This window comes from Sciurus vulgaris (assembly GCF_902686455.1).
Source record: "Sciurus vulgaris genome assembly, chromosome: 12".
NCBI lineage: Eukaryota > Metazoa > Chordata > Mammalia > Rodentia > Sciuridae > Sciurus > Sciurus vulgaris.
Window position 1 is genome coordinate 372,444 of NC_136473.1, and position 13,335 is coordinate 385,778.

Sequence of the window (13,335 nt, forward strand, 5' to 3'; positions counted from 1 at the left end):
TGTACAGGCCCAGTCTTCTAGAGAAGCCTGGGAACTCAGAGGTGACAGGTTGCTTCTGGGGTTGGGCCCACGCTGACCAGCCACAGCAGCAGTCTGGATGCCTTTTGCCCTGGGCTCTGTGGGGGCACTGACTGTTTTCCCGGGTCTTCCCCAGACAGGGTGAGACAAGCCACAGGAGTCCAGCTGAGTGTCCCAAGCGTGAGACCAGAGGGTATGAGACCAGAGACAGGACAAACCCTCAGTGCTGGTTCGTTCACGGCACAGTCACAGGTACTTATCCTGGCCTAAGTCAAGTCTCGCACCGACATCCCGGTGCTCGCCATGGGACGTGTCCTAAGGCTGGCTGCGCAGCGAGTCCATCCGACCGGGAGGGCACTCGGAGAATTCGCCGCAGGGGGAAGTGGAGGCTGGTGTCTCTCTTCTCTGTCGTCTGGTCGGGCTCTCGTCTCAGCTCTCTGTCATCCTATCCCGCTCTCTGGTCGGTCTTCTTATAGTTCTTCTTTGCTTCTGTCGAGGCTTGATAAGGAGGGCAGCACTGGGTGTGGTTGTTCTACAGTGAATCTGATTGGTTACGCCTCTCGTACACTACCTCTGATTGGTTACGCCTCTCGTACACTTCCTCTGATTGGTTACGCCTCTCGTACACTGCCTCTGATTGGTTACGCCTCTTGTACACTTCCTCTGGTTACGCCTCTCATACACTGCCTCTGATTGGTTATGCCTCTTGTACACTGCCTCTGATTGGTTACGCCTCTCGTACACTGCCTCTGATTGGTTATGCCTCTCGTATACTGCCTCTGATTGGTTACGCCTCTCGTACACTGCCTCTGATTGGTTATGCCTCTTGTACACTGCCTCTGATTGGTTACGCCTCTCGTACACTGCCTCTGATTGGTTACGCCTCGTATACTGCCTCTGATTGGTTATGCCTCTTGTACACTGCCTCTGATTGGTTGCACCTCTTTTATACTGTCTGGTTACACCTCTTTTTTGGGTTACATCATTAGTTTTTCTCATAGTTACATCATTTGAGCTGCACATCACACATGACATTCCGTACAGCATAGAATATCACTCATCACACTTAGTCTCCAGGTGCCCTCAGATAACTGACTGGTAAGGGCGTCTCTGTGCAGCCTGTTGGATATTTCTGTCCATAAGCGCCTACCCCTGCCCTGCCACCCTGACGCCTGCCACCGCATCCTGGGGCTCTCCGCAGTGGTTTTCTGTCGGGGGAGCCCAGTCTCCTGTGGTCTTGCTCGGGCAACTTGCTCCACTGGGACATACAGCATCCCCAGAGGCTCCAGCTGGACCAGCTGCCGACTTCTCTCTGGTCTGACTACAACTTGAGAACCCTGGGAACTCAACCATGGACTCAAGAGAAGCAGCCCAGCTCTTCTGGAAGCGGTAGCTTCGTTTGCAGAAGCCAGGCCGATTCAGAAGGCGCCCATCACGCGGTCAAGCCTCCAGCACCCATGGCCAGGGCTGGCGCACACAGCCCCCTGTGCGGGCGGCGCCTGCGCCTGGGGGCTCTTGGTTTTCTCATGAACCCGCACTCTGTAGCTGTGAGGACTTTGGAGCCTCTGGGTTCCTTGCTGGCGACTCCAGGGCTGCTCCTCACGTTCCCTGGCTGTGATGTGCTTCTGAGCAAGAGAAGCAGCTCTGCAGAAGCAGATGTGCTGCTCCCTCTGCCACACTCTCCACATCTGCGTCTGTGCAGCCCGATGGTCCGCTGTGCAGATGACGACTGAGGCCCAGTACAGGGCATGGAGGAGCCCTGCAGAGGGGAGCAGAGTCATCAGTCAGGGCTCAGGAGTGCAGATGAGGCTCACAGGAGCTTCTGAACCCAAGGAAGGCTCATATTTTTCCAGCTTAGCTGCTCTCCTCTGGGAAATGGTGGGAGAGGCGTCCTGGGCAGCCACCTGACCTAATCTCACAGTCAGCAACACAAAGCCATGGCCCACTGTTCCTGGGCACTGAACACATGCTCACACACCCTGAACGCAGGAAAGCAGCCATGGCTGGCCACACGGGGAACAAAGGCCCAGTCGCTGGCCTTACACTGGAACACCTGGGGGCTGTGCCGGGCTGCAGTTGGGAGGTCCTCTGAGGCGGGCCTTTCCTGCTGTTCCCACATCTTGCAGCCACTGTCCCAGAGTCATCCTGACACCTGTCTTGGAGTCGGGAACAGGTCCTTGTTCCTGGTGTTGAAGATTAAACACCTGAGAAACACCAAGGCACATGCAGAAAGCAAGATTTATTTAAGAAAGAGATGAGGACAGCAGACTCCTCTGAAGAGAAGCCCATGGCAGGGAGTCTGCTGGAGGGGTGGGTCTGGCTCTTTTCTAGGCCCCAGACCCTCCTGCAGTCACCTGCTCTTTCTCCTCCATGTGCATACCTGACTGTTAGCACCCCGATGCCAGGAGCAGGACCATGGAGGTCAATGCCCACTGTCCTCCATGCTTGATGACCAGTGATGACCAGTCCTCCTCCTCTCTCCACCCCATCACTCATCACCTATGTGGACTGCCTGTCCTTTGCCCTGCCTCAGTTTACTGAGGAATGTGACATATCCTGTCCCCTCAGGCCAAGTGGGGCTGCAGGCAGATCCCTTTTTGGCAAAAAAAGTTTGTGGAGGTCAGCATAGCCCTGCTGTGGGGCTTGTCTCCTGACCTCATGTTCCCACCCATCTGTCTGTCCCTGACATTCCTGGGGAAGGCACCCTGCCCTGGGGTCCCTCCAGGAGGGAAGGCAGGGAGAGCGGGGCAGCCGGGGCTTGTAGGGCGCCTCTCGGCCTCAAGCCCTGGCCAGATCCCCGTACTCCCGCCTGTTGCTCTGCTCCACCAGGATGGGGAGGGCATGTGCAGCGGGCCTTGGCAACTGGAGAAGATGTGAACAGTTCAGGCAGTGAGGCAGGGAGGCAGGGAGGCAGGGCTGCTCTCAGCAGGGGAACCCAGAGAACGAGATGCATAGGAGGGACTGCACCGTTCACAGGCTGGCCCACAGGGAAGGGCACCCGTAGGCCAGAGCACAGCATGCAGGTGCACAGGCCGCTGGCAGAGGCTCCAGCTTGGCCACAGGCAGACGTCCCTAGCAGAGGCACCACCACGTTCAGGAGCATGAGTTCTTGGGAAGGAGCCAAACCGAAGCCCTGTGGCCCGAGCACGGTGCAAGCCCTCTGCCGGTGTTTGCTGCCAGTGGGCAGTTACTGTCCGCCCTTCTAAGAGCAGAAAACCTTGGATCCTGCTCAGAGGCCCAGGAGGTGAGCGATGTCCCGGAGGGCCATCGCCACTGGAGAGCATGCAAGGCGGGTGCTCTCGTGTGAAAGCTGGAGGACTGAGGAGGAGTCTCTGCACCGCCCCCTCCCCAGCCCGCGGGCTCTGACAAGCATGGGTGGGGCGAGGGAAATGTCCTGGGCCTCCACTCCCAAGGTCAAGTACACGTTTTCTGCAAAGAACACTGGCTGAGGGCAACATGAAGACACTCGGGTGGTGTGTGCGCACCAAGGAGCGTTAGGGACAGAATGGCCTCTGGGTGTGAGACTAAATTGCACTCTGAAGTGGGTGGGGTGGGTGCCAAGCCAGGCTGTGACGGCCTGCATCCAGCGGGAGTGGAGCTGGCACGCTGGTCTGTCACACAGTGGCTGAAGTGCAGGGGCACCCCCGTCAGCGTCCCCTTCACCCTGGACACGAATCTGCACATGTCTTTGTCCCTCTGTTGATGAGAGGCCAGACCTGCTCTTGGAGGACGGGTCCCTCAGCTTCCAAACTGTTCTTGCATAGACCACGTCTGCGACCCACCCAGTGGGAGCTCCAGCAGGGCCCCTAGTGGAGCGGGAGTTGGCTCATGGGCGGGGCACGGAGCCGTCCCGATGCGCCCCTCCCCCACGCCGCACGCTGTGGCACTTCCTCTCGGCATCTGAGCCGATGGAGATGTGTTCTGAGGACTGGCCTGTATGGAAAGCACTCAAGTCACCCTTCCCAGGAACAACAGTGCTCTCCTCTCGTCTCTGCTCGCTACTCAGGAGGCTGAGGTGGGAGGACGGCTTGAGCCCACAAGGTCAAGCCCAGCCTGGGCCACCTAGGGGATCCAATTTCAACAAAACAAAACATTTTAACCATTGTAAGTGAACTACTTGGTGGCATTAAGGCATCCACCAGGTGTGAGACCCTCGCTGCCTCCATCTTCTCTGCACAGGGCTCCCACCTGCTCCTGCCCCCTGGAGCACCCTCCACCCTACTGGGTCCTGGAGGCCGACTGCAGGTGGTTCTGTGGATCTGCCGTGTGGTGCAGGTGCTTCTTGTCTCATGGCTTGTTTCACCTGCATCACTGAACTTGCAGTATTCGCTCGTGATCCTTTTTTTCCTCTGAAGGAAGAGTGACATTTCTTCTTTTATTTCTGGTTTGATGATTTGAATCACCCTCTTTTCTGGTGAATCTGGCTGAAGTCTTGTCAGTTCTGCAGATCTTTCCACAACCTGCCTTGCTTCATTGCCTCCTCTGCTGCTTTGCTGTTTGCTGCTTCGTGATTCAAGTCTCTGCCATGGCTTTGGGTCCTTCCTTCTGCAGTGCTTTCTTTTCTACGTTGTTTAGGTGCATGTTCAGGCGCCTGGTTGGACCTTTCTTCCTCAACGCGTGCATCCACAGCCCTGTTTTCCTGGTAGCACTGCAGTTGCTGTGCCCCTAGGTTCTGGTATTGCGCTTCCATTTCCCCATCTGTCTGTTGTTATGCCTGCTGTTGACTCTGGGTGTTGAAGTATTCAACCACGGTATAGCTCTCATTTTAGATGTTTACAACATTCTATCTTCTTGACATAGCAGAACTTTATTGATATTTAACGACCATTGTTTCCTGTAACTTTTTAATTTAAAGTCTGTTTTGCCCACCAATAAATAAAGCCACCCAGCTAACATGCTATTACTACTCATATGAAGTGTCTTTTCCACCCTTTAACTTTCAACCTGTTTGTACTCTTTCATCTAAAGTAACTCTCATAAATAGTACATCAATGGAACCTGTGTTTGATTTTTCAGCAACCTGCTGATCCCTGTCTTCTAACCAGAGTTTAGTCCATTTACATCTATTGTGATCATTGGTAGGAAGAGCTCACCTTTAATGTCTGTTTGTTTTCTGTACAACATAGTTTTGGCCCTCTCTTGTTCCATTACTAGTGTCTAAAAATCTTGTCGATTTTTATCATTGTAGAATTTGGATTCCCGTTGTTCACTCTGTGTGCTTTAGGAGTTTTCTTAGTGGTTGTGTTGGAGATCACAATCAACCTTATGCTTACAGAAACTGGACGGTGCCAGCTGGGTGTCACTGGCCTGCAGTGTGCTCGCACACGTTGCTGCCACAGGTTACCCGTTTACAGACAGCTCTGTGCTCCTGACTTAAGGCATTTGGTAGATGTCCTGCAGGTGAATGGGAGAAGGTCAGAAGCAACCAAGGCATCGGTCCTGGTCTCACAAACTTGCATGGTCACCTCTGCCACTGTCCAGTGCCCCTTCAGTTAGGCCTGAAGGACTTCCTTCAGGATTCCTGCAGGCAGGGCTACTGGTACTGAACCCCTCCATTTTTGCTGGACATGTCTTGATTTCTCTTTTATTCTTGAGAGTTTTTGCTGCTCTAGTTTCTGGTTGAGAGTTCTTTTCTTTGGGAGTCTGAACTTGTCCTTTTTGCTGCTTCTGGCCTTGGCAATTCCTGAGAAGCCAGCTGCTAGTCCTACTGAGGACTGCTTGTTTGCTACCCTTGTTTTTTCTCATGCTGTTTTTAAGATTCCCTCTTCCTCCCTGGGTCTCGCGATGCTTGCCTAGGCTGACCTAGTTAGTCCCTCCTAGTTCAAGTGGCCTTTGATGGGAGCCAGCCTGGAAGCAGCCTCTTCTCCCCAGGGGCTTCTGTGCCCTGCACTGGCTGGTGTCCCTCCTGACTTTCAAGAAGCTCACACCTCCTCAAAGGGTCTGCCCTGAAGCCCCTTTGTTCCCTCAGATGACTCAGCCATACCGATGGGCCCTAGGTTCAAAAGGGCCCCGCCAGGTGGCCACAGCAGCCCCAGGCAGTGGCCTGTCTCAGTTGAATATGTATGTATTCATATATGTATGCAAGTCTTTGCTTGCATTTCCCCCTATGATTTTATAATCATGAAAGCAAAATGAAAATGCCAATAACTGTGATAAGAATCTAGGTCTTACAGACTTGCCTTGGCTGCAGGGAGGGACCATGTAGGTCTTTAGGTCTGCCCATGACCGGACATTCTTTGGAATTCAGTCAGTGCGGTGCGGGTTCCATTAGGAAAGAAAAGATCAAAATTGAAGAATGCTGAGAATATGTCACCAAATAGCAGGTCAAAATGCCTGGCATAGGGAGGGATACTCAGCTTTGTCACTCTTTGGAAAATAACCCTCCCCTCTGGTAACATGGAAAGGCACTTGAAATTCTCTCTTCTACCTGAGCAGTTTTTTAAGGATGAGGAACGTTGCAAGAAGAGGCCTTGGATCTTCGAGTTAGGCTCCTTCACGTTTCTCAAGATATTAAGGGAAGATCTTCGCGTCCGCCCCTGTTCAGCCATGGGCTTAGTAAAGCCGAGTGTGTGTGCCCTACACTGCGCTGGGTCTGAAGTCTGAGAGTGAAGATAACGGAATGATGACCCTGCTTAGGCTGGACGCCATGCAAGGAGGGCTGAGGGACTAGGGCTGGGGGCAGGCCTGGGCCGGAGGGAGGAGCCTAGCCGGAGGGTGGGGCCTGGGCAGGGGCGGAGCCCGGGCAGGGGCGGGGCCAAGCCTCCCCACCCGGCCACTCGGCAGTCTGACTGCAGTAGGTCGCAGCATCTGCTCCTCTCCACTGAGGCGACGAATGAGACCTGGTGAGACCTGGTTCTACCATCCTGCCCTTTTTGTTTGACCCCACTTCGTTCTCTTTTTGCTCTTTCACTGTTCCTGCCCCTTTCGCATTGGTCGTTATGGCGCGGGACTCCACGTCGTCTCCCCTATGGACTTATGAGCTCTTGACGGCTTTGCGGTGGTTGCTGCCTAGACTTAAAACGCGAATCTGAGCGCACCCGAACCGCTGTCCAGACAGTGCAGCAGAGCCTGGAGCGCAGGAGGACATCTGCCTGGCCTCTGCCCTCTGCTGCAGACCCCGGGAGGCAGGCCGTTACCGTGCTTCACACAGTTACCCTTTACGGGATTAAAAGTAAGAACATGCTCTCGTCCGAGCTCAGGCTAGCGAGTGTGGCACTCTCATTTCTTGGTGGATCCAGTCATGTGTGGCTTCCCTCCGGAAGGGTGTCCTGAGGAAAAGCATCTCCACCCTGGAGACCCTCTGGACTTGCAATGTGACCTCGCCACACCCCTGCGGAGGAAGAAGGGTCGCCTCAGACGCCAGCAGACCCCACACCTCTGGACTCCCCTTGGACGTCACTGTGTGGAAGCCAATCCGTTGGAAGCTGACTGCGAAGCAGAGGCCCAATGGTGAGCGTCCCTCTCTACCCAAGAGCAAGAAGGAGCTCCCAGTCTCGGGATGAAAACAGGACACTCCACCACAGATTGCCACCGCAGCAGGCCTGAAATGGGCCGACCTTCCCATGCAACCCGTCAGTGTCCAGTGCTGGCCACCTGTGATCCACACCCCATTAGGACTGACGTGGCCCAGGGTGCCCCCAGGACAGCCAGCAGCTGAGAGCACTCCAGGACTGTGTGGTGCACACAGCGAGGCCCCCCATTGGCCCTGTGGGCAGACCCGGGTGTGCCCGTGCTTCCTGGGCAGTAGCCCCGTGAATGAAGCAGCACCAGGCAGAGTTCACTTCTGGATCAGGCTGAGGCAGGAGCTGTGAGGTCCAGTTGGAGTTCCAGCCGGGGGTGTTGAACCTGGTCTTCCCGTTTGCCGTGGACCTGTCCTGGCCCTGGGGTGTGACAGAACTATCCCGTGTCTTCCCCGAGCAGCAGCCACCAGGGCACTGATGTCCTGGTGGCTGCTCTCTGAGCCAGTCTGGAGTGCCCTTCAGAAACGGTTGCCAGCAGGACTCCTGGTTCTGCGAGGCGCTGGGCTTGCACCACAGGCCGGGAACACTTGGTGGTGAAGGGAGAGGCCTTCCTTCTCCTCCCAGGAAACTGCCTTTCCCTGATTGCCACCCTGGTACTGCTGCTGTGGCCCAGGACAGTACACTCTGCTGCCCATGACACTGCAGCAGAGGCCTGGAGGGGCCACGCCAAGGCCGACCTGCAGCAAGACCCCCTGCTCAGACTCTTCATAATCAGGCCTCGTTCGAAGGCCTTGGGTCCTTACAAGACGGCGTGAGCAGCTTGTAGTGCATAGTGAAGATGTGGGCCAGCTCTGTTGCTTGACTCATGGAAAGGTGGGTGCTTTATGGCCCTGCAGCTCCCCAGAGGACAGGAGCGGCCCACCCAGAATGGCTGGCTGCCACTGATAAGCACCATGGCTGTGCCCACTAGCAGAGAGCAGGCCCCAGCTTGTGTGAGACAGATCCTGTGGACTGCCAGGACCCCACCTGCAGCCACCATGCCCTAGCGGTGGCTGAGGCTGAGTCTCCTGCCTAGCAACAGGCTCTTTCCTGGCCCTGTCTGTAGTGGCTGCAGAGAGCATGGCGTTTGCTCTTACTGTCTCTGCATTCCTGCTCTCTGCACAGGGGCCTCTCAGAGGAAAACCACACTCTTCCTCATCTTAGAATTCAGAACCTTGTCTCCCAGCTGGTGCTCTGTGTGCCTTGTACGCAGTGAGGACACAAGAGTTGGAGCAGGTTCCTGACCACAGCCTGCAGCCTGGTGGGGCACCGTGCTCCCCACGACATGGGAGGGTGCCTCTCACGTTGCCACCATGACCACCTCTAACTCACATGTGCTCTGACCATGTGCTTAGATGGATGAGAGAAGCTTGGGTTCTGGTGAACAGCTGGGATTCTGGGCTTCAGGACAGTGATATACCAGCTGGGTGTGAGAGAGGCCTACTCATTGTAATTTGAATAAGCTGGAGGCTCACTTTTCTCTTGTATAAGAGACTGAGGTTCACCCATCCACATCTGGTCAGGTGGTCCCACAGCCTAGGACCTAGACTTCTTATTCTTCATGTCTTCTACCATCTGTTCCATCATCCTAGCATCTGTCCTCACAATGCAGAGCGGCTGCCTAAGCAATGGGTGCCACGCTCCTGTTTAGGAGGGAAGAAAGAGGAGTAAGAAGGGCACGTCTTCGTTCCTTTTCAGCAGGCTCCCTGGAGTGCCTCAACCCTCCTCTGCACACCACTGGCCAGAGCTTAGTACTCTTATCCTGGGGACAGCAGGCTGAGCTGATGCTAGGATTTGGTCATAAAGGAGAAAAGGGAGGCTGACCACCAAGCCCACCTAACATCCTGGCTAGGCAAAGACCATGGTTGTGTGACTGTGCCCCTAGGGCCAGCTCTAGGCCCTCTCCACAGCCCATCCTCACTCACGTCCATAACTACAGCACCACAGCATGTGACTGTGCCCCTAGGGCCAGCTCTAGACCCTCTTCACAGCCCATCCTCACTCACGTCCATCACTGTGCTGCACCACAGCATGTGACTGTGCCCCTAGGGCCAGCTCTAGACCCTCTCCACAGCCCATCCTCACTCACGTCCATCACTGTGCTGCACCACAGCATGTGACTGTGCCCCTAGGGCTAGCTCTAGACCCTCTCCACAGCCCATCCTCACTCACGTCCATCACTGTGCTGCACCACAGCATGTGACTGTGCACCTAGGGCCAGCTCTAGGCCCTCTCCACAGCCCATCCTCACTCCCGTCCATCACTGTGCTGCACCACAGCATGTGACTGTGCCCCTAGGGCCAGCTCTAGACCCTCTCCACAGCCCATCCTCACTCCCGTCCATCACTGTGCTGCACCACAGCATGTGACTGTGCCCCTAGGGCCAGCTCTAGACCCTCTCCACAGCCCATCCTCACTCACGTCCATCACTGTGCTGCACCACAGCATGTGACTGTGCCCCTAGGGCTAGCTCTAGACCCTCTCCACAGCCCATCCTCACTCACGTCCATCACTGTGCTGCACCACAGCATGTGACTGTGCACCTAGGGCCAGCTCTAGGCCCTCTCCACAGCCCATCCTCACTCCCGTCCATCACTGTGCTGCACCACAGCATGTGACTGTGCCCCTAGGGCCAGCTCTAGACCCTCTCCACAGCCCATCCTCACTCACGTCCATCGCTGTGCTGCACCACAGCATGTGACTGTGCCCCTAGGGCTAGCTCTAGACCCTCTCCACAGCCCATCCTCACTCACGTCCATCGCTGTGCTGCACCACAGCATGTGACTGTGCCCCTAGGGCTAGCTCTAGACCCTCTCCACAGCCCATCCTCACTCACGTCCATCACTGTGCTGCACCACAGCATGTGACTGTGCCCCTAGGGCCAGCTCTAGACCCTCTCCACAGCCCATCCTCACTCACGTCCATCACTGTGCTGCACCACAGCATGTGACTGTGCACCTAGGGCCAGCTCTAGACCCTCTCCACAGCCCATCCTCACTCACGTCCATCGCTGTGCTGCACCACAGCATGTGACTGTGCCCCTAGGGCTAGCTCTAGACCCTCTCCACAGCCCATCCTCACTCACGTCCATCGCTGTGCTGCACCACAGCATGTGACTGTGCCCCTAGGGCTAGCTCTAGACCCTCTCCACAGCCCATCCTCACTCACGTCCATCACTGTGCTGCACCACAGCATGTGACTGTGCCCCTAGGGCTAGCTCTAGACCCTCTCCACAGCCCATCCTCACTCACGTCCATCACTGTGCTGCACCACAGCATGTGACTGTGCCCCGAGGGCTAGCTCTAGACCCTCTCCACAGCCCATCCTCACTCACGTCCATAACTGCAGCACCACAGCATGTGACTGTGCCCCTAGGGCCAGCTCTAGACCCTCTCCACAGTCCATCCTCACTCACGTCCATCGCTGTGCTGCACCACAGCTTGTGACTGTGCCCCTAGGGCCAGCTCTAGACCCTCTCCACATTCCTTCCTTGCTCGTGTTCTTAATATGTGGCCACAGCATGTATTGTATGCATGGGAAAAGACTGTCAGATAGCAAGGCCAACAATATTTCTAAGGATGGAAAATAGGGTGGTTATTGGTAGAGTGGTACTGCGGAGCCCGCTTGGGAGTTGAAGGGGATATCAGAGATGGAAGATGACCCAGTCCTCAGCCTGGGGAAGCACAGCATCCCTCAGAAAGCCTGAACAAGAGGAGGGCTGGGGTGCTCGAGGCTGTCACATGGTTGTTAGATCCCCCACACCCCAACAGCCTGGCACCTCTGCCTCCTCGGGGGGTGTGAGGACGGTCTCCAGGAAGGCCGACTGAGGAGAGGCAGCTGTGGCCGCTGACTGTGCTGAGTGCGGGCGCAGCTCCAACGGCAGAACCTCACACGGGTCCTTCTAGAAGGCCACAGTCAGAGGCGCAGGCTACTCCCGGAGCCCATCCATCAGTAGAAGACAGAAGGCCCTCTCCACTCAGGCAGTCCTGACCTCAGGCGCCCCCCCACCAGGAAGGAACACGTGCTGGCTGAGACCCCCACCTCCAGGTGAACAGCCACGACCCACTTTAGCTGTCTGAATTTTTAACATGAGCAAATATCTGAAGGAAGCTGTCAATATCAAAGACAGAGATGAATGAAAATAAGTAGAAGAAAGGAGTCCAGAGGAAACAGATAAAGCCGCAAGCAGGAGAAGAGAAGCAGACTCTCTCCTAATAGCTTCAGGGAATATGAAAGACCCCTTGGAAAACAGGCTCTGCAGAGTACAGTGTGAGGCAGACAGACACCAGCAGGAGCAGAGGATGGAGCGGGGAGCTTTCCAGAGAGCGGGAGTCACACACGGCCCCCAGGAGGGGGGGGGGGAGAGGGAGGGGGAGGGGGAGGGCAGGAAGGGAGGACCCCTTGGTGAAGACCCACAGAAGGCACAGACCCTCAGCGGGGCAAGGGGTGCAGCCCTGGACTCACTGAATCTTCAGAGTGAAGGGCGCAGACCGAAGGAGGGCCCAGAGTAGACACAGCCACAGAGGACACAGCAACAAGCATTCTCATCTTGGATTCCCAGGGAGAAACTCGGAGGAGCTTCCGAGCGGCAGGTGCGGGCAGGACACGTGACGGGTGAAAGTTGGAATGGCCCTGGAATTCCTGACAGTCAGACGGCAGCTGGAGTAGGAAGACCTGGCCTCAGCACCCAGTGACTTTCAGCAGGTTCCCAGAGTGGCACAGAGCCATACAGGGACAGGAGGGACAGCAGGAAGCCACCTCCTGGGACTTCTGTGGGAAGACAGCCTCAGCAACAGCAAGAAGCAAGGCGAGAGGCGCGGGTCACCCACGCCGCTAGGGCGGATGGTTTACCAAGGGGCCCAGTGCAGTACTCAGCCACCAGCCAGCTCAGAAACTGCCGGAAGGAGAACGTCCATTTGGTGAATGACCCAAAAGTTCCTCAGATGCGACATGGATTGACGGCCGGTGGGAAGTGGGGGCAAGACGCAGGCCATGGCAGCTGTGGCACTCAGTGACATGTGTTGAATGGACCCTGGAGAAAGACAGAAAGCAGGCCAGGAGGGCACAGAGGCAGGCATCTTCAGAGCCCCTGGGTGGGCGGGAGCTGCCGTGGAAGCCGCTGCCCCTCACGGGCTGGCAGGCCTCTGCACAGCGTCAGATCTGAGCTGTGGATGCCAGCCCCAGCTGACTGGGTAAAGAGCAGTTCAGCTGCAGGAACTTCTCTTACTCCATAGAGAAGTCGATGGACATTCCAACTTGGCATGAAGACAGAAAGAAGATGCCTGGTTGCTGGTTTTGTCTGTTTAACAAAGACAGTTGGTTCTCCACATCCACAGGGTCTGCATCTGCATTCAACCTCCTGCAGGTCGTAAGTATTTGGAAAAAAATTCCAGAGAGTTCCACACTGTCCTCATGGGTGCATCTGGGGGGACACCAGCATGAAGACCAGGGCAGACCCGTGCAATGAGCATGCGTGGCAGACCTGGGTCACTGCTCCCTCCTCACCAGCAGCAACCGCAGGGGCACAACCCCAGAATGTCTCCAGATATTTCTGAGTGCCCTGGTAGAAAGCAGCTTCTCCTGGATCCCTCCTTCCTCTCCTCCCATCCAAGGGCCACTGGCTTTGGGAAATGAAGTCCAGGAGAATACACATCTGAAACATTTTTTAAAATCTATCTCAAAAGTGTGGTCTTGGCAAGGACCCCGGGCCATCTTGTGGCTCAGAAGAGCTGTCTTCCTCTGCTGTTCCCACCGGGGATGGAGTCAGCTCTGCAAGAGAGGCCTGGAAGCAGGATGCCCCTGCAGCTGTGGGGCTGGC